This window comes from Sinocyclocheilus grahami, unplaced genomic scaffold, assembly GCF_001515645.1.
Source record: "Sinocyclocheilus grahami isolate Dianchi unplaced genomic scaffold, SAMN03320097.WGS_v1.1 scaffold116.1, whole genome shotgun sequence".
Taxonomy (NCBI): Eukaryota; Metazoa; Chordata; class Actinopteri; order Cypriniformes; family Cyprinidae; genus Sinocyclocheilus; species Sinocyclocheilus grahami.
This window is the reverse complement of record NW_015505295.1, coordinates 687946-707296: the sequence shown is the minus strand read 5'-3', so window position 1 is coordinate 707296 and position 19351 is coordinate 687946. Positions and strand designations below refer to the sequence as shown.

Sequence of the window (19351 nt, the reverse complement as noted above, 5' to 3'; positions counted from 1 at the left end):
TGTGAGATAGCTAGTTATAATGGTAATTAAATAATGTTTACATATGTATAAAAGCCTACATTAAAATCTGTCATATAAATTGGTCTCTTCAATAGAAATTAGCCTACTAATTGCCACCATTGATGGACAGCATTTTTTAATATTAAAAATATCTGTATGACATTATATTCTGCAGTTCTTTCCTGTTGTACCGAATATCTATACTTTTCAAATTATCATATCGAAGTTAGAAGTTCAAATATTGTGACAAAATTAATTTTGTAGGGTGCCACAAGTTTGTTAAAATTTCCAAAGGGTGCCGCAACTAAAAAAAAGGTTGGGAAACACTGCTCTAGATTACGCGTGGGATGTTTTTCGCATCACTTGCACAAATAAAAATATTGTGCGATGAGGAGTGTCTTCACGTACAACAACAACATGTCAAACTGGACTTGTCAATAAGCTTTTCACTGATTGGCTTGCGCGACAACACATCATGCGAATTTCCTGCTTGAGTTAAAATTTTTCAACTCGGAAGGCACACAATATCGTACTTTTGTGGCAATCGCATCACCCAATTTGTGTCAACTCAACCCAGCTGACATTATTTGACGTGTCGAGTTAAGAGCTATATGCAAACTTGCGAAGCGATAGTAGTGGAATATCAAAATAAGATGGAAAACAAAGAAACTGAAATCTGAAACATTCTTCAAAATATCTTCTTTTATGTTCCGCTGAAGAAGAAGGTGATACAGGTTCAGATCTACATGCGGATTTTGGGTAAACTATCCCTTGACCATCTAGAATAACATTCTTGAGAGGATTGTAATAAGCAGTACTTAGGATAATCAGGAAAACTGTGTGGTGAGAAACAAAACATTAACATTAGCTTCTCTGGAACTCTGGGTGAACAAAATACTGAAGAAGAGAATTTGTCATTTATTTTAACTTCCACATTTCCCAGAATCTTGGATTTATCGATTGTGTTTCATGAAATTTCTTTAGAATAGATCCTTTAGGAAAATATGCAGTTTGTGTTCCAAAAAGGAAGCAGAGGTAGCAGAAGAGCCTGGTGTCAGTGTCAGAAATTGGTTGATACTTTGACGCCTCAATTCTCACATAGCCACAGGATACGTTTTGAGCTCGGTAACACTCGACCAGCATGCAGGAGGATGAATTCCTCAAGAAAGATTAAAACAAAACCCTATGGGGAATTATGTCAGTTGAGGTCTGCTGTGCTTGTCCAAAATTGAAAGGAACCCAAGGAGAACACAGGTACGTCTGTGTTATTTTAACATACACAAAGCTGTTATGCACTGGACAATAATCCAAGAATTGTTACTGTTCTTGTAAATTTGCATGGGATATAATTAATTGAGTGGAAAAGTCTGTTTTTAAAAAAAAAAGTCTGATTTGTTTTTAGACAGAGGTTGTAAAAATGCAATTGGAGTTTGGGAAGAAATTTCGATGTTTTGTGAGCATCGGCTCTTTTTGTAATTCTTGCATGGATCTCATAATTCATCTTTCCGCCATGTGTTCATATCATCCTCCCCTGAATCTCAACGCTGTGTCAGGAGGCCGCACATAGCTCTTCATTCAGACACACACACGCTCGGTGCAAACTCACAGTGGCGTGTGATTCAGCCAGATGTCTCAATTAACTGAATGATACAATTTCCAGTCAGTAGCATAAAACAATGCATTTGGAAAACATGGGCTGAAAATTAAAGGGCTGTTTACCAGTTTAAAGTATCAGGTTCATTGTTCCCGCTAATTTGATCGGGAGGCATTTTTGAGAAACACTGAATATGCATCTTTAGCAAAGGGAAGGCACATAGAAATGTATCTTTGTTGTATAATCTTACCGTTGCTCGCAAATGAAGCACTAAATCTGCATTAATAAGGGATCAGCTTTGTAAATTGTCTAACACAAACACACAGTAATGTAGATCTGATGCATGTAATGTCGCCTGACCTGAACCCCATAGAGAATCTATTCCTAATTGTCAAGAGGAAGATGAGTGACACCAGACGCAACAATGCAGATGAGCTGAAGGCCGCTATCAAAGCAACATGGGCTTCCATACCCCCTTAGCAGTGCCACAGACTGATTGTCTCCATGCCACGCCGCACTGATGCAGTAATTCATGCAAAAGGAGGCCCAACCAAGTACTGAGTACATGTACAGTAAATAAACATACTTTCCAGAAGGCCAACAATTCACTAAAAATGTTTTTTTATTGGTCTTATGAAGTATTCTAATTTGTTGAGATAGTGAATTGGTGGGTTTTTTGTTAAATGTGAGCCAAAATCATCACAATTAAAAGAACCAAAGACTTAAACTACTTCAGTCTGTGTGCATAGAATTTATTTAATACACGAGTTTCACAATTTGAGTTGAATTACTGAAATAAATGAACTTTTCCACGACATTCTAATTTATTGAGATGCACCTGTATGTCTATAATGATGGCCAAATGTTTTTTTTTTATAAATTGACGCTATAGAGCGAATAAGCTATGTTACAACCAGAAGAAAAAAAAAACTTTTATAGACTAAAATATGCTTGCAGTGGAAGTTTTGCGCTGGAATCAGTACTTTTTTTTATTAAATACCCTCAGCCTCATTTACATATTAGCTTACATTTTCTGTTTCACTCCCAGGTTAATAGTGGCTCATCGGCTTTGAATTGATTGCCAAGTTAAGTAATGTGAATGTTATTGTCACACAATCGTAATATGATATGATATGATACATTTTTGTATTACTGAAAATGTACAAATCTAAATGCAATTTCTATTATCTTATACAGGTGATTTCTTCAATAAACATCTGCCATGCAGGGAAAAAAAATATTTTATATATTACCATTAGTATAGTTTGTATGTATTTGTACTGATTATATATGATTAAATAAATAAATATAAATATGTATCATAAGAAAATGGTGAAATTATGTGTATTTTGAGAGAAATCTTTTGATAAATCTTTAGGTACCCAAGTTTATAAATGGTTTATTGGAAAACCCTTGACCATTATTCTGAATGCCGTGTCCAGTTTTGTTTGTGTGAACAGCTTTGGGATATTATTGTCTGAGTTTTCTAGTCTGAATCTGCGTGTGTTTGGGTTGTCATGACATTGAGAATATCACTGTTAGAGGCAATGGCATTTCACTGTGTAGGAAGGATCTGATGATTGGATTGCATCTAATATACTGTACTTAATATCTAGCGGGGGGTAACAGCTGTTTGTCTGAACATACGTTTCTTTGGCGAAGCAGTAATTATGGAAGTACAGTTGTGGTGTAAGGGTTAACAGCTGCGGCTCGCTGGAATGTGTCCACATGTTGTGTGTGTGTTGGAATGTTTCCAGGTTGATGCAGATAATTCCTTGGCAAATTCGTACCTTTGACGAGACCCTCTCTTTCATTAGATATCGTGCTTCATTTTTCGTTTTTGACTTTCTTTTTTCCTCTATTGTCCTCACATGTCACTGACTTCCTGCTCGCTTCTCCCCTCCCCCCTTTTCCTCTCTCTTTCCCTCACCAGCCTCCTGAGTTACCCCATGTGTTCTCTCTCTCTCTGTCTGTCTCTCTCTCTATTTATTTCGCACATGAATTTCAAACCCTGAGGTGCTGGGGGGGTTGGGTGTGAGCGATAGCGAGACAAGGGTAGAGAGACTGTATTTGCGTATCGAGTCATCTATATGCATGCATAGAGTATGAGGATCTTAATGCAGATACTTCAGTATGTTCATCTACATGCAAACGTGTGTGTGTGTCTCGTGAGAGACAGAGAGACAGAGACAGTGTCTGTTATCGGTGCATTAGAGTGCCTGGTACTGTTGGCTATGTAGCTCTCGTTCTCAAAGGGCTGCAGTAATTGGGCCGCACATCTGTCTCTTACAATTTGATTGGCCGGTTTCTTGTAACAGTGCAAGGGGGAGCTGGCGTTCTGTCGCCAAGTCCGTTACATTAACACTTTTTGTTACTGTAATATGCAGTGAACAGTATTGTTCAGTCAAAAATTATAAATCTGTCATCATTTATTACCCTTGTGTCATTCCAAACCGGTATGATCTTTATTCTGTGACCAAAAAAGTATTTTAAAGAATGTTGGAAGCATTGGACCTTCCATTTTATGGACAATGAATGCAGAAGAAAGAACATCATACAGGCTTGGAATGACAAGAGGGTGAGTAAATAAAAATGAGAATTTTTATTTTTGGCTGAACTATCCCTTTAACAACACATCTCCACACAACTCACTTCTCAAACTCATTTTGTGTAAACAGTCTCCAAAGTTGTATTGATCTGAGTGGCTAAACAGACCCTCAAGAGAGCTCTGGGACACTCATAGAAATTCAATTCACGTTTTAGAGACAAGACACTCTGCTTTTAAACCAAATAACATATTTTTAAGTGTCTTTTTCAGATGTCAGGGACCATTTAATATTTTAGTTCTGTGAGGGGCTCTATGAGTATCTATCTATCTATCTATCTATCTATCTATCTATCTATCTATCTATCTATCTATCTATCTATCTATCTATCTATCTATCTATCTATCTATCTATCTATCTATCTATCTATCTATCTATCTGTCTATCTATCTGTCTGTCTGTCTGTCTGTCTGTCTGTCATTGTATTATTCTATTATTGTCCTTCCATTCATCCATCCATCCAAAAACCTTGACCATTATTTTGAATAGGTTTGCAAAATTCCAGGAATTTTCAAAGTTGGAAACTTTCCATGGAAATTAATGGAAATATATCGGAATTAACATGAATATATGGGAATTATTGAAAATTAATGGGAATTATTGCAAATATAGTTGAAGGGAATATGTTTATATGTTTATTTTATTCAACATTTTCAACTATTTTGTTTGTGAAAGAGTTAATTTCTACTTTAAAAAAAAATTCAAAAATGTTTTACAAAAATTTTAAATTCCAAATTTAAATGCCCCAAATTTCAAATGAATTCCTGTAAATTCCCATTATGTCTCCAGCTTTGAATATTTCCAAAATTCCCCAGCTTAACTTAACTTAATTTACGGGAAATGTTTTGGCCCTTTGCAACCCTAGTTTTGCATGATGGGGGGGACCTATCCAAAAATGTTTGTGTGAACGGGTTAGTTATTCCTAACTGACGTTTTTAATTTTAATCGTACTCATCCAAATGCGGTAATACTGATTCAATTTCACAATTTGGTTGTGTTGAGGCTTGTGGCTGTATGGCTTGAATGTACATTTAATGGTCCTTGAGTTGATATATGAGTCAGATCTTTAGCACACTTTTTTTTCTCTCTCCCTACTTTCTTTCTTTTCAGATCACAGTTCTTATTCAGCTGGAAGAAATGTCAGTTACATAAAGTAAGTAAAATGCATGATCAAAATGGGGAAAAGAACCTATAGTGAACACATTTTCTTTTTATAATAATTTTTTATAAATACTTTTTTAATGAATCTACCTGTTAGATTGTTGTTTACAGTACTATCTATCTACTCTACTAAAGTATTCATGATTGTTATGACTGAGAGATGTTACCTTTACATTTACATTTAGTCCTTTAGCAGACGCTTTTATCCAAAGCGACTTACAAATGAGGACAATGGAAGCAATCAAAATCAGCAAAAGAGCAATGATATACAAGTGCTATGACAAGTTTCAGTTAGCTTAACACAGTACATGTAGCAAGGTTGTTTTTTTATATTATATAATAAATAAAAAGAAAACAGACAGATGTTGAAGTGGGAACTGTATGGTGTAAACATGCATTTTATTGTTATTTTGATAACACTTTTAGGTGTTGAGGTCAAACATAAACTACATTGTTGCTGTAATTTCTAACTTGCCCATTATAGTGGATTCAGAACAGTTCATTCCACACAGCTAAACAGTACAGCAGTCTTTAAAGGGATAGTAGGGGTGGTAACACTTTACAATAAGGTTCATTAGTTAACATTAGTTAACTACTTTAGTTAACATGAACTAAGCATGAACAATACTTCTACAGCATTTATTAATCTTAGTTCATGTTAATTTCAACAGTTACAACTGCATTATTAAAATCAAAGGTTGTGCTTGTTAACATTAGTTAATGCGCTGTGAATTAACATGAACTAACTATGAACAACTGTATTTTCATTAACTAACATTAATAAAGATTAATAAATACTGTAATAAATGTATTTTTCATTGTTTGTTCATGTTAGTTAATACATTAACTAACATTAACTAATGGAACCTTATTGTAAAGTGTTACCGTAGGGGTGAACTATCCCTTTAATACACAAAACCTTGAAATTGCCATAGAAATAAGACACATAGACCAAGAAGATTAATTAAGTGTGAGTATAATTAAGTTCAGTTTCAAAGCTCTACGACATTTAAAAATGCAGGCTGCTACCAAATCTGCCGTCACTATATACTTGTCCTTTTCTTGTCTCCCTCTTCGCCCTGCATTGTTCTCTCTCTCTCTCTCTCTCTCTCTCTCTCTCTCTCTCTTGCCCTCAGCTGCATGAGTCACTCGTTTAACTGAATGTTGATTGCAAAATAGTTCAATTACTATAGATTTCCAGCCCTTCATCCTTTTCTGCCTCCCTCCTTTAATGTCCTCTTAAACACACACGCATACGCACGTCTCACTTAGTGCAGCAAGAAAATAAATAAATAAATTCTTTCTTGATTTGTGACCAGGCTTTTTGAGCGATCCATTCATTCTCTTCATCTGAGTTCATGGGAAAATACATACAATGTACCTCAGTGAAATTGCCTCAGATAGTGACTTGCGTTAAGCTAAATTGAAACTTATAGATATGTGTTTTATGGCTGACTGTGTGATGACTTGAACAAGGCTGAAATCATGTTTAAGAGTCTGTGGTGATCTTCTCAAACAGACGAGGCGGTTTTGCTAAGTGATGGGTGTAAAAGAGAAAGGGAGGTGAGCAGATGTGGATTTGGGCTTTGTGGTTTTACAAGGATTTCATCATATATAGACCATAATTTAAGACCTTTTGCCGTCAAATTCCCATTTTCTGCAATACACTGCCATTCAAAAAGTGAATACGTTTATTCTTCAAGGTCACATTAAATCGATCAAATTAACTGTTACAAAAGATTTCTATTTCAAAGAAATGCTGTTTTTTTAGCTTTCTATTCATCAAAGAATCCTGACAAAAAAATGTGTCATGGTTTTAACAAAAATATTATGCTGAAGTGTGGACTGAAAAAATGATCTTTAAAAAGAAATTGGAAGTTGACTAGTCATGAACATCAAGATTGCAGGTTAAAATACACCAAAATAAGCAGCGTAAACACTGACAATAATAAGAAATATTACTTGTTCACCTAATCAGCATATTAGAATGATTTCTGAAGGATAATGTGACACTGAAGACTGGAGTAATGCTGCTGAAAATTCTGCTTTGCATCACAGGAATAAATTACATTATGAAATATATTCAAATAGAAAGCTACTATTTTAAATTGTAATAATATTTCACATTATTACTGTTTTTATAGTATTTTTTAATCAAATAGCTGTAGCCTAAGAGTATTAAACATGACAAAAACATGTAAAAAAATCCTACTGACTATCAGCAGAAAAAAGATTGAAATAGCGTTTTTGGAATTTATTTTAATGTTAAGCATCATGTTCAGTCTTTGCAAAAATTAACAGTGTTTAATTGCCAAAATACAATAATCACTAAATCAAAATAAAACAAGATTTTTTTTTATAACAGATTACCATAATTCTTTTTTATTTTAAAGGACCATAGTATTTACTGAATTGCTACCTAAATGCCATAGTACTTCAAATGAATATATGCTGACAATTCAGTATTGTCATATCAAAGTACCATGGTATTACCATCTGATCCCATGGTGATGCCACAGTATTAATCAAATAGCTGTAGCCTAAGAGTATTAAACATGACAAAAACATGTAAAAAAATCCTACTGACTATCAGCAGAAAAAAGATTGAAATAGCGTTTTTGGAATTTATTTTAATGTTAAGCATCATGTTCAGTCTTTGCAAAAATTAACAGTGTTTAATTGCCAAAATACAATAATCACTAAATCAAAATAAAACAAGATTTTTTTTTTTTATAACAGATTACCATAATTCTTTTTTATTTTAAAGGACCATAGTATTTACTGAATTGCTACCTAAATGCCATAGTACTTCAAATGAATATATGCTGACAATTCAGTATTGTCATATCAAAGTACCATGGTATTACCATCTGATCCCATGGTGATGCCACAGTGTTCATTTTGTATGGATATGCTTTACAGTACTAATGATAACTGTTGTTACTAGGGCATTTTTGTGGAAAATTATGGTTACCATGGTGAATTCTTTTAAGGATGATATCAAAGAGAATAACCAGCTCAGATCCTGGCTTCCCCATTACCTACCTTTTTGGAGAATTAAATGTATTACAAAAATGACAAATTTAGGTATAGTAATTTATATGCAATGCCACCTTTTAGCCCATAAATACTTGTAAAGCAGACTTTTAAAATAAATTTAACTCAAAGGTCCAGTCTAAATGTTCCTTACGTTGCATTAGTGCATTAGTGAGGCTAAGAGGCTCTTTGTACGTTTTCTCCCTCTCTCCCGTCTTCTCTCGCCCTCTGTCAGTCTTTCTCTCCTTCATCCCCTTTTATCCATCACTCGACTCAATATTGATCTGAATTCATTTGTTTCTTATTGATTTAGCTCTCCGCCCTCTGCCGCATTGTGCAAACACAAGGACACACAGACTGCTCAGACTACTGCCAACACACACTCAGCCTCGCACGCCATAAACAAGTCACATCACTCCAACTCAAATACAAAAGACATAAAAGGTTTTTTATCATTAATTACAATCATCCTTAAACATACGTTTTCATTCAAAACACAGCACTATTTAGAAGTAAAAAGAGTTTGAAGACACACAGAGAAACACACACACTCGCTCCAGGCTGTGTAATGATGTAGACTGGAGGTGCAGATGCCATATTGATCACTGTCCTGAAAGAATGAATTGAGGAGGACCTGACAAGTGACACAATTAAAGCCGCAAAAGCTTGAAAACCTCTGAAGAGCCTCTTTTATAAGAAAAATGCTCTGTGTTTAAAAAAAAAAAAAGAAGACTTTTTGGTGTAATTTGTGAGTATTATCAAAACAGAATGGCATTTTGAGAGAGTATTTGTGTGTATGTGTCAAAGGCGTTTTCTATATAATACAGTAAATATTACAAAATAAAAGTCATGAGAGGTATAGTTATAGTTTTTAAATCTTTATTTTTGTTATTATTTATGTTCAACATCATTTGATTAAATTGATCAATATTTTATTCAGGTTGATTATTATTTAAACAAGCTAAAATGGATTTCTATAATTTCCTTTTTTTCATACTTAAAATGCCATGGAAATGTTGAAATGTCATGGAGGACCATCTAAATAGCATGGTAAATGAATATGGTGACCATTTAGTACCGTGGTGCAAATAAAAGTAACATGATGCAATTACTTCAGGCTTAAAAAATTGAATGGGGAAAAATTGTAGTAGTACTGCTCAAGATTAATCTGTAAAAATGTATCAACAGAATATTCAGGTTTATAGATGTAGGTATAATAGTTACAATGCCCCATATATTCTTCCATGTGAATTTCATAAATAGATTCTTAAATACTCAAAAAGCTGGTCATGACCTTTCAACACATTGTTTTCAATATATTTCCAAGGCACACATAGTGTGATAAATATAATATAATACATTTTCTGTAAATGACCTTTTCTCTACATACATCTTAAGGAGTTTTTCCTTGTCACTGTCACCTTTGCCTTGCTTACTGTGGGGTTTTTAATGCTACTTTAAAAGTAGTTTTAAAAAAGTGCTTTAGAATTCAATTACAGATATTAATTTGGCACTTTCACTTTTTTTGTGTTGTTTTATTCATGTAGCTAAGATGTTCATAGATTTTTTTGGCAATATGTCATCTGCCGTTCTTACTATTCAGATATATGAGAGTCTGAATTTATTAGCTTGTATTGTTCAGTGTAAGAATGGATAGTGTGTGTGCGCCACATATGCATTTGTATTAATTCAGGATAAGTGCAGCTCTTAACCTATAGACTTTTTCATCAACAGACGTGTACCTCATTTCAAATTTCTGCTTACCGATTATGTCTCTCTACATGAGTCAAGGAGCACTTACATACAATGGAAGTACTACCTGACAATGTACACTGATAATAGCATCTAAAGTAAATCCTGCTGCATTGAACATCCACAATTAGTGAACATTGATTAACTTTTTAGACAGACAGATTGATCAATCTGTGGCTGTAATGTGTCATTCAGAACAATTTGTCATTTTATTGCCTTTTTAAGAGGCAAACTTAGTTAAGATATGACAAATGTCAATAAAGTTTTGTGTAAAGCAAAAAAAATAAATAAAAATTGTAGCCAAGTCCTTATCCTGTAAATCTTTCAATACCGATATCCATTGATAATTCATGTCTTTTCTGATGGCAGGAATGCTGTGGAACTACAGTTTGGAATCATCCATGTTATTCCTTCCCCAAGACTGGAATGATGGAAAGAATTTCAGCATGTACGGTAATATTGAAAATCACTTTCTTTCTCATTCTTTGCTTTTATATCTTGACCTCTCAGTCATACATTATGACTGAAGGGGATTTCCAACATTTCATGTTTCTTTGATGTTTAGAAGTAATGATTTGAATATTGGAGACTCGAAATCTGTTAAAACATGGTCATATTTCACCACAAGATCAGAGAGAAAATTTATTTTTATTTTTGCTTATATTTTCATGACAATTAAACTCCAAATTTTTAGGATGTTTGACTTATAAAAATGTCCATTGTTTTCGATAAAGATACTTTTAAGTACTCTAATACCGTGCTGTAGGGGTGGGTGCTCAGGAGTATTGAACTGAGTTATTTTTGCTGCTTTATACATCTTGAACAGTTAAATACACACACTTGTATGTGTCAAAATGCCCATCTTTGCAAGTATCCTCATAAACACAGTAATTTAGGTCTTAAAGGTGCAATAGGTGATTGTCTTCAGAAATTTTTTTTGTTATGCTGGTTGAAAGTCTGTTCACATAGCGATAGCCCTAAAGAATCATATCAACTTGTGGAAAATGGGCACCCTATGACCCCTTTAAGTTAAGTGGTCTAAATGTATTTATCTGTATTTATATATTCTGTGGAAGGTGCAGGAGCAAGAAATGTTCGTCCTTTTGATTGACGTTTTGATTGACTTTCCTACCTGCCTGTCAACGTATGTATTAGCATACCTCTGCGCACCCAGTTCGCGCAGACAGGATACGTCATCAGCGCGTTCACGCACGCTGTGCAGACAGAGCGAGAATGGCAGGCAAACATCAACAACCTGATCTTCCTTCCTGGTATTGTAGTACTTTTACTAACTGTGCTATAAAGTTTTCTCACCGGTGGATAACACATGATGTATTGTAGTAATGTTGTCTCTGATCATCTGATATATGTACGTATATGCGTTCAGGAGGCGTGGCTTTGGACGGCGAATTGCAGGGAGGGTGGGACATTCGCTTTCAGTGCTATCAGACTAAAGTTAGCATTTTCCAAGATCTCCTACAGCACCTTTAAGTGAAAGCAAACAGCTGAGAAAGAAAACACATGTGTAACAGAATATTGGATGCGGGCAGCTCTTAAAGTGACAGCAGTCTTATATTCCTGCTGTCTGTCATTCATGTTAATCAAACAACGAAAGAGAGAAAATCTCTCACTGCTCTTGACTAAATCACTTTTGTAAATTTAATAAGAAGAAAATGTCTTTAATAATAATAATAATAATTTGCTGAAATGCCTCGTTTCTTGTTTTTTTGGTGTTAAGTACGATGTGGGCATGTTTTGGACATGGTTTCGTGAGATTCACCGCATACAAATCTGTCTTTGCTTTGACAAAAACATAGAGCACTTCCAATTTCAACATGGATTTTATGAATATATATTTTTGGGCATAATTTTACTCTCAAAAAAGCTATTAAATGCATATTTACCCGTTACATATAATTTACAGTTATGCTCACAATCAAACCGAACACGTTAGAGATCCACATCCAGACGCACACAGCTGGCACGGCACTTAGCTGCCACTGACAACACTGTCCTGGCAACCGATGGGCACATCGCCAAGCCAGCAAGTTGCCAAGCAGCGAGTTCCCATAGCAACCTGCCATTCGCTGGCTTTTTGAATAAGGTATCGGCAGGCTTATGGGTTTGGGTGAGGTGGAGAGTAGAGGAAGAGTGACAGAAGAAATAAAAGGAACGAGTTAGTAAAAGAGATGGAGAGAGAGTTTGTTAACTGGCCCTAAATTGAACTTAAATGTATGCGATAAACTTTGAATCTTTTTCACGTTGTGTACACATTTACACAAAATGAAAATGTATCCTTTTTAGTACTGTTTTTTTTTATTATTCAAAATTCAAACCATATCAACATTTGGAAATGTAGAACTCAAAATGAAAACATTTTAGAACTCCTGAACATTTGTTCCAGCTTCATCACTGTGTGGTCTCATAATTAAGATCATGACAAGTGTGTGACCTTATGTCCCAATGATTTGTGCTGGCAAAGACACACACATACACATGCAGGTTGGCAGAAAGCTGGCACTGGCACTGGCACCACCATGCCGCATTTGCACGTGATTGGACTGTGAATGTGGCAGTGAGAGAAAGAAAAGGAAGATAGGGTGGAGCCGAGCCAGAGAGGGAAGGACAAAAGTCTTTATAGATATTAAACCTAAAAAGTGACCTAAACAGTAACATAAGAGCAGGAGGCCAAGTTGTCAACGGTTAGGTTTGTAGTTTAGTTTGCATCAGTAAAATGAATGCGTTTGGCTGTGAAAAGGACAGGGAGTGAGAAAGGAGCTGAATAGACCACGCAGTTAATGTTTGGACCGCATTCACGTCTCACCCTGGAGATCTCTGTCATTGTCAGACGAACAGAGCTGTCCAACATATGTGTCTGCGTCTCTGTCTGTGAGAAGAGCAGTGTGAACATTAACTGTTTCCTGTTAAATGAAGGGTTCACTCAAAAACCGTAATAATCTGATCATTTCCCCTCCAGTGAGCTGTTAACTGATGCGAACGGCTCATTGAGTGAATTGAACTCAAAAACCGCATCAGTTGATGTGTAGAAGTAATGATTTAAATGTTTGAGATATGAATATTTCATATTTCACCCAAAAATCAGAGAGGGGAAAAAATTGCATAAAGAAAATTAAGCCTATTTTTTTTTGTTAATATTTTCAGGACAGTTAAGAACCCTCCTCCCTATTTTTGGGATGTTTGACTTGAAAAAGAAAACCTTTTATTCTCAATAGGGATATTTTTATTATCCTAATACTATATTTTTATTTAATAAATTAAAGGTGTTATCACATGATATGTAAATACTTTACAATTTAAGTGAAATATTAAATAATATTTTTTTTCCAACTTAATAAGTAATTTTATTTTGTATTATTATTTATTTATTTATTGGCTTTAATTATTATGAAAACAATGCCATTGAACAATGAATCATAATAATCCTAATAATATGCTTAAATTTGTATATATATATATAAAAAAAAAATCTGTTGATTTTGGTTAGGACAGTTAAGAACCCTCCTCCCTATTTTTGGGATGTTTGACTTGAAAAAGAAAACCTTTTATTCTCAATAGGGATATTTTTATTATCCTAATACTATATTTTTATTTAATAAATTAAAGGTGTTATCACATGATATGTAAATACTTTACAATTTAAGTGAAATATTAAATAATATTTTTTTTCCAACTTAATAAGTAATTTTATTTTGTATTATTATTTATTTATTTATTGGCTTTAATTATTATGAAAACAATGCCATTGAACAATGAATCATAATAATCCTAATAATATGCTTAAATTTGTATATATATATTAAAAAAAATCTGTTGATTTTGGTTTTAAATATGACCTGGACATGTTTTTGACATGATTTTGTGAGATTCAGACCAAGCAGCTTTGTGTCTTTCCTTTGCAAAGAACCATATCAGTTTGATTATTTACACACAAATCCTTCAATTTTGTTTTGTGAATCAGATCAACAAGTTCATGGAAAAGATTCAAATTTAAAGAATGATTCATTTATGAAATTGGTAATTATAGGGAGGATTTAATGATTTTCATTAAATAGTGATGTAAAATTCTCTATTATTGATTGGAATGTAGTGCCTGATGTCAGATCATAAATCCTCATTTATAGTAATTGAATGTAAATTTGAATACATTTCTCCGTTTTTGACATGATTTTGTGAGATTCAGACCAAGCAGCTTTGTGTCTTTCCTTTGCAAAGAACCATATCAGTTTGATTATTTACACACAAATCCTTCAATTTTGTTTTGTGAATCAGATCAACAAGTTCATGGAAAAGATTCGAATTTAAAGAATGATTCATTTATGAAATTGGTAATTATAGGGAGGATTTAATGATTTTCATTAAATAGTGATGTAAAATTCTCTATTATTGATTGGAATGTAGTGCCTGATGTCAGATCATAAATCCTCATTTATAGTAATTGAATGTAGATTTGAATACATTTCTCCTTTTGTTTTGCACAGAATGAATATCATGAGTTTGGAACACCATGTTGGTGAGTAAATACTGACATTTCATGTATTTTTGGGTGAGCTATAATTTAAATGAAAGGCTGGAGGGTGCCAAGGATCTGATAATTGTTTGTGGTTACACAAACTTCTGAGCTAACAAATGCCAGAATGAGAATCTTCATTCTAGAGTCAAGCAAAAATAGATTGACCCACAAGCTGGATTCATTTTCCAGGGTTTCAGACACACAGGAGTTCAAAATGAAACAGATGAAGGGCGTTTTTCTTGTTTGAACTGCATATGAAATTGATTGAAGTCACCTCGTTAAGCTTGTGCAATTTCCAAGTGCTTCAAAATCAGACTTTCTTAAGGGTTGCTTCCAGTAGTGCAATAAGTACGACCTTTGAACAACAGCACTATTCACGATGACTTGATCGATCCTGATTGTTTTTTAGTATTTTCATATTTCATTATATGAAAAACTTCATTCCAGTCTCCTGAATTGTACATTAAGTACCCATTCCAGCTCTTAGAAACTCACATACGGAATGAATGTTAGAATTTGTAAAAACAACATTGATGACTATTATTAAATAATCATTTTTGTCCATTGACGTAAAAGATGTACATGTCTGGACATAAGAAATTAATACATTCCCATAATGCACTCCTTAAAGTCATTGTTTGCCCCAAAATGAAAATTCTGTCACCAATTACTCACCATAAGAATTCAAATGAAGATATTAATGAAACCTGAGAGATTTCTGTCCTTCCACTTAAAGTCCATTCAAAAAAAGTCATAAAGAGATCTTAAAAGAAATCTGTATAAATAGAACAGTCTTCTGAAGAGACAAAATCACTTTATATGATGGACAGATTTAATTTAGGCTTTTATTCACATATAATCGTTGATCAGTGGACATACATACAGCTCACCAAATATGGTTAACAAAAGCTCAGTTGTACTTGCTTGAGATGCGAGAACAAACCTCAGTAGTTCCTGCACATCAAAAAGCACATTTAAGCTTCCATTTACCATATTTAATAAGCAGAAAACTTGGAGTAAACCGCTTGTTCCATATGGTTTATTTGAAATTTTAGTTGTGTGATCTTTCAATGGAGGGACAGAAATATCTCAGGTTTTGCTTTGTTTGTGTTTCGAAGATGAACAGAAGTCTTATAGATTTGAAACAACACGATGATGGTACATTTTTGGGTGAACTATCCCAAAATAGGTTAAGAAGCTAAACCTTCTGTTAATTATTTTGTGTTTGCTCATTTACTGATTTCAATTTTAATAATACTATTCATCTTTTTTAATAGGAGTATTTCAGTGTGATTTTCGTGTGTCGAATGATCATGCTAACATAAAATCCCTGCAAAGTGCTTGTGTGTAACAGTAATACTATTTTTCACAAGTGGATGATGTGTTGCTTTACATAAGTTATCCAGTAGGGGAAGACATTACACATGAAATCTATTGACACCTGATTGTGAGAGTGTGTAGAAATCAAACCGTGAGTCAGTGCGCTGCAGGCTGAGGTAGTTGGTTGTATGGTTTTGCATCATAATCGGCCTGGAGTTAACTGTACAACCTTCTAGCTTTCCCTGCGGTGGCACCATTACGCCGAGGTGAGTATGAATGACCATCAGCGGCATATAGACAAGCATTTCAAATGTTTTTGACTTAAAATTGAGCTGCAAGGTTGAAAACGAAATATATGGTCTGAATCAGCACAGAAGCACCTTCATTGTTGTTGTTTTTGTAGTTTCAGTGTTTGTTGCACTATCATTCACAGGCTGTTAGTCACCCCTGTCTGCCATATGGCCAGTTTGGATGAGTGCCCAAGTGCCCCCTTCCACAAGAGGGCTCCAACAAATCAGCGGAGTCTAGTAAATTCCTAATTAAAAACAGGAAGGTGGAGATAACAGATTGAAATATATACAAGAGGATAAATGTGTTTTGTGTACTTAATAGGGTTGTTCAACCTCAAACTGTAGCATAGAGAATGGCACTAGCAACGTCAAGTTATTGGTTTGATTCTGAGGGATGCATGAAATGATCAATTGTACCTTGTTTTATGTTGCATTGGATAACATTCAGAATTGCATTGAGACAGCCTTTTAAATTCCAGTTCAATTCCTGAAGCAAATAGGATGCAGAATTTGAAACTGAAATAGAATTAAAAATAGAATGAAATTCCTAAAACTGCTAAAAGTGTAGATTTAAATAAGACATTAATTTTTTTTCTGTGTGAATTACTAATAAACATCAACATATGAGTAGCATATGAGTAAGCAGCATATATAAGTAATTTGAAAAAATATTTTTTTTATAATAAATCAATTTGTATAAAATACATTTTTCTAAAAACAATAAGATGGATATTTTGTGTCACTTCAAAATTAAATTATACGTTTTTTTGTGGCTGTTTTAATTATTGTGATAATACTAAACAGCTCAGAAAGTATTAATCAGAATAAAAAATGTATTCTACATGTTGATAAATATCAACAGACACGAGTTTGCTGGAAGAAGAATTTTAAATCTTACGGGATCCACAGAAGATTTTAATATAATATAATATAATTATTTCAGCAATTTGTGTTGATATGAAATGTTTATTTCGTACACAGATACTTCTGAATTGCTTTTAATGGAGAAGAATTTGTGGAAGCAGATAAATCCGACAAATAATGTTGGTAAAGCATCTCACCTTTTTACTCAAGATAAGCACACAATAGCTGATAAAACTGCAACAGGGGAAGGAATTTTATCATTGGAAATCAATTCACACAAGTATTTATGGTTCAGTACATGGAGAAATAGCACTGCTGTGGCACTCATTCTTCTCATTTTTCCTCAGTATTTTGGACAAAACTAGGTAGCACTTCATTATCCATTTTCCATTACCCATAATCTGCTAATTAACTCATTTTAATGTGTTTTCAGGTGCAAACCACCATTCTTTTCTTCTCAAGCACATACATTATAATAATAGCAGGATATTAGGATGGGTTTTAAGTTGTGAGGTCAGTGTGTTTGCAATTAGCCTCTCAATCATCTCTCCAGCACTCTTATGAATGATTACAGTCTCCTCCTCCTCTGTCTGGCCGCTCACACGGTCTGCCAGGATCCGCATTGCGTTGCCCTTCTCCTCTAAAAAGAGATAAAAAGAGCACATATCAGCAATCTGTGCCTGTCGTTGTTCTTTTCCAGACACGTAAATGCACACCAAGACGTTCAGCCTCACATTACGAGAAACAGAGAAATCACACCCAGGAGAGACTGGATGGAGACAGATTCGAGAACAAAGAAACAGTCTTGTGCACATAAACAAACCTGCGCAAATAAAAACCTCCCATGCGTAGCCTCAAGAAAAGCTATGATTAAATGGAAAATTCCAGATTTTTGATCATACAGTGAGAATTACTTGTGAACAAATGCGCCATAGATCTTTATGCATTAATTTGATTGCATGCTAGAACAGGTGTCTCAAAGGACGTTTTTTTTTGCAAACAGGGCTACACCTCGATCCCCATCCTTATTTTACTGCATAAAAGTACGTCATGGTATTCTGCACTTTCTGTCATAGTCATGTTGCCTGATTCTTGCTCACTTGACTGTTCTTCCAAACACTTCGTCTGTCTCTGGTGTTTTGGCTCGTTATCTTTTGATTAATCCATCTAATTGTTTGTTTCCCTTTTCAATACGGCCCTGATTGGTTGTGTAACTTCTTTGTTTGTTTGTTTATTCAGCTCCATCATCAGTGTGTGTTTGATGAATTCACAATGTGGATCATGAATATTTATCGTGCACAGGCTGATGGTGTTCAGATCCTGGAGATTATATACTCGCTGTGGATTTAAGGTGAAGTGAAGTGACGTGTGGTCAAGTATGGTGTCCCATACTCAGAATTTGTGCTCTGCATTTAACCCATCCAAGTGCACACACACACACACACACACACACACACACTGTGAACACACACCCAGAGCAGTAGGCAGTCAATGCTGCGACACCCGGGGAAACAGTTACAAATGTACTTTTTGATTAGTGACCTATAGAAATAGAACAGAATATTAAATGCTTTTATTTACTAATTTTAGGTCATAACTTGTCTTAATTATTTTTATTTTTTTTAAATAAATCTCCTACTTATTTCCATGTTTAAAACCCATACGTCCAGCTTGTTCTCAGATTTTCGCTCCCCACAGTATATTATTAAAGAGTCTTTAGATTATTATGTAACCTGCGAGCTCTTATGAATGTATCATATGACGTGCTAGTCTGAATTGAAATGGTGTAGCCTAACATGCATGCACAGAGTTTCCTCATTCGGGCTTAATTGAGTCATTCCAACCTGCCATTAGATCAGATCTTTCAATCAAAGGAAGGAGTTTGGTATAATGCAGCATGATGGCTGGTGACACTTTTCATTACTGCAGGGTAATCACCCCCGAGCTTTTGTTGTCTGGGAGAGGAATCTCGTTCTCTCTCTCTCTCTCTCTCTCTCTCTCTCAGAAATTATCTTTAACTCACAATCTCCTCATCTATCCCATATTGTCTCATCTGTTCCATTTCACACACACAGACACCCTTCCAAGCCTTGAGATCAGTCACAAGGTGTTATGACTGTTCTTGCGTTCGAGTGCCAGACATTGCTGTGGGGGGGGGGAGAAAGAAAGAAAGAAAGAGAGAGAGAATGGCAGATAT

General features: G+C 34.6%; 1 protein-coding gene and 1 long non-coding RNA gene across 2 annotated transcripts in view; one reads left to right on the top strand and one right to left on the bottom strand.

The window, feature by feature from the left end:
* Positions 1–19351, top strand: part of LOC107589398 (uncharacterized) — a 45752-nt gene that overhangs the window by 9025 nt on the left and 17376 nt on the right. Inside the window, exons 2-4 of the mRNA XM_016277818.1 lie at positions 5311–5353; positions 10519–10602; positions 14649–14680. The gene's annotated coding sequence lies outside the window, so the exon portion shown is untranslated. The remainder of the gene's footprint in view (positions 1–5310; positions 5354–10518; positions 10603–14648; positions 14681–19351) is intronic.
* Positions 11180–15595, bottom strand: LOC107589400 (uncharacterized). The gene is made up of 3 exons (XR_001609673.1): positions 15585–15595; positions 15345–15350; positions 11180–11249 (listed from the first exon to the last, which is right to left on the bottom strand). It is a non-coding gene; the product is annotated as an uncharacterized lncRNA (long non-coding RNA).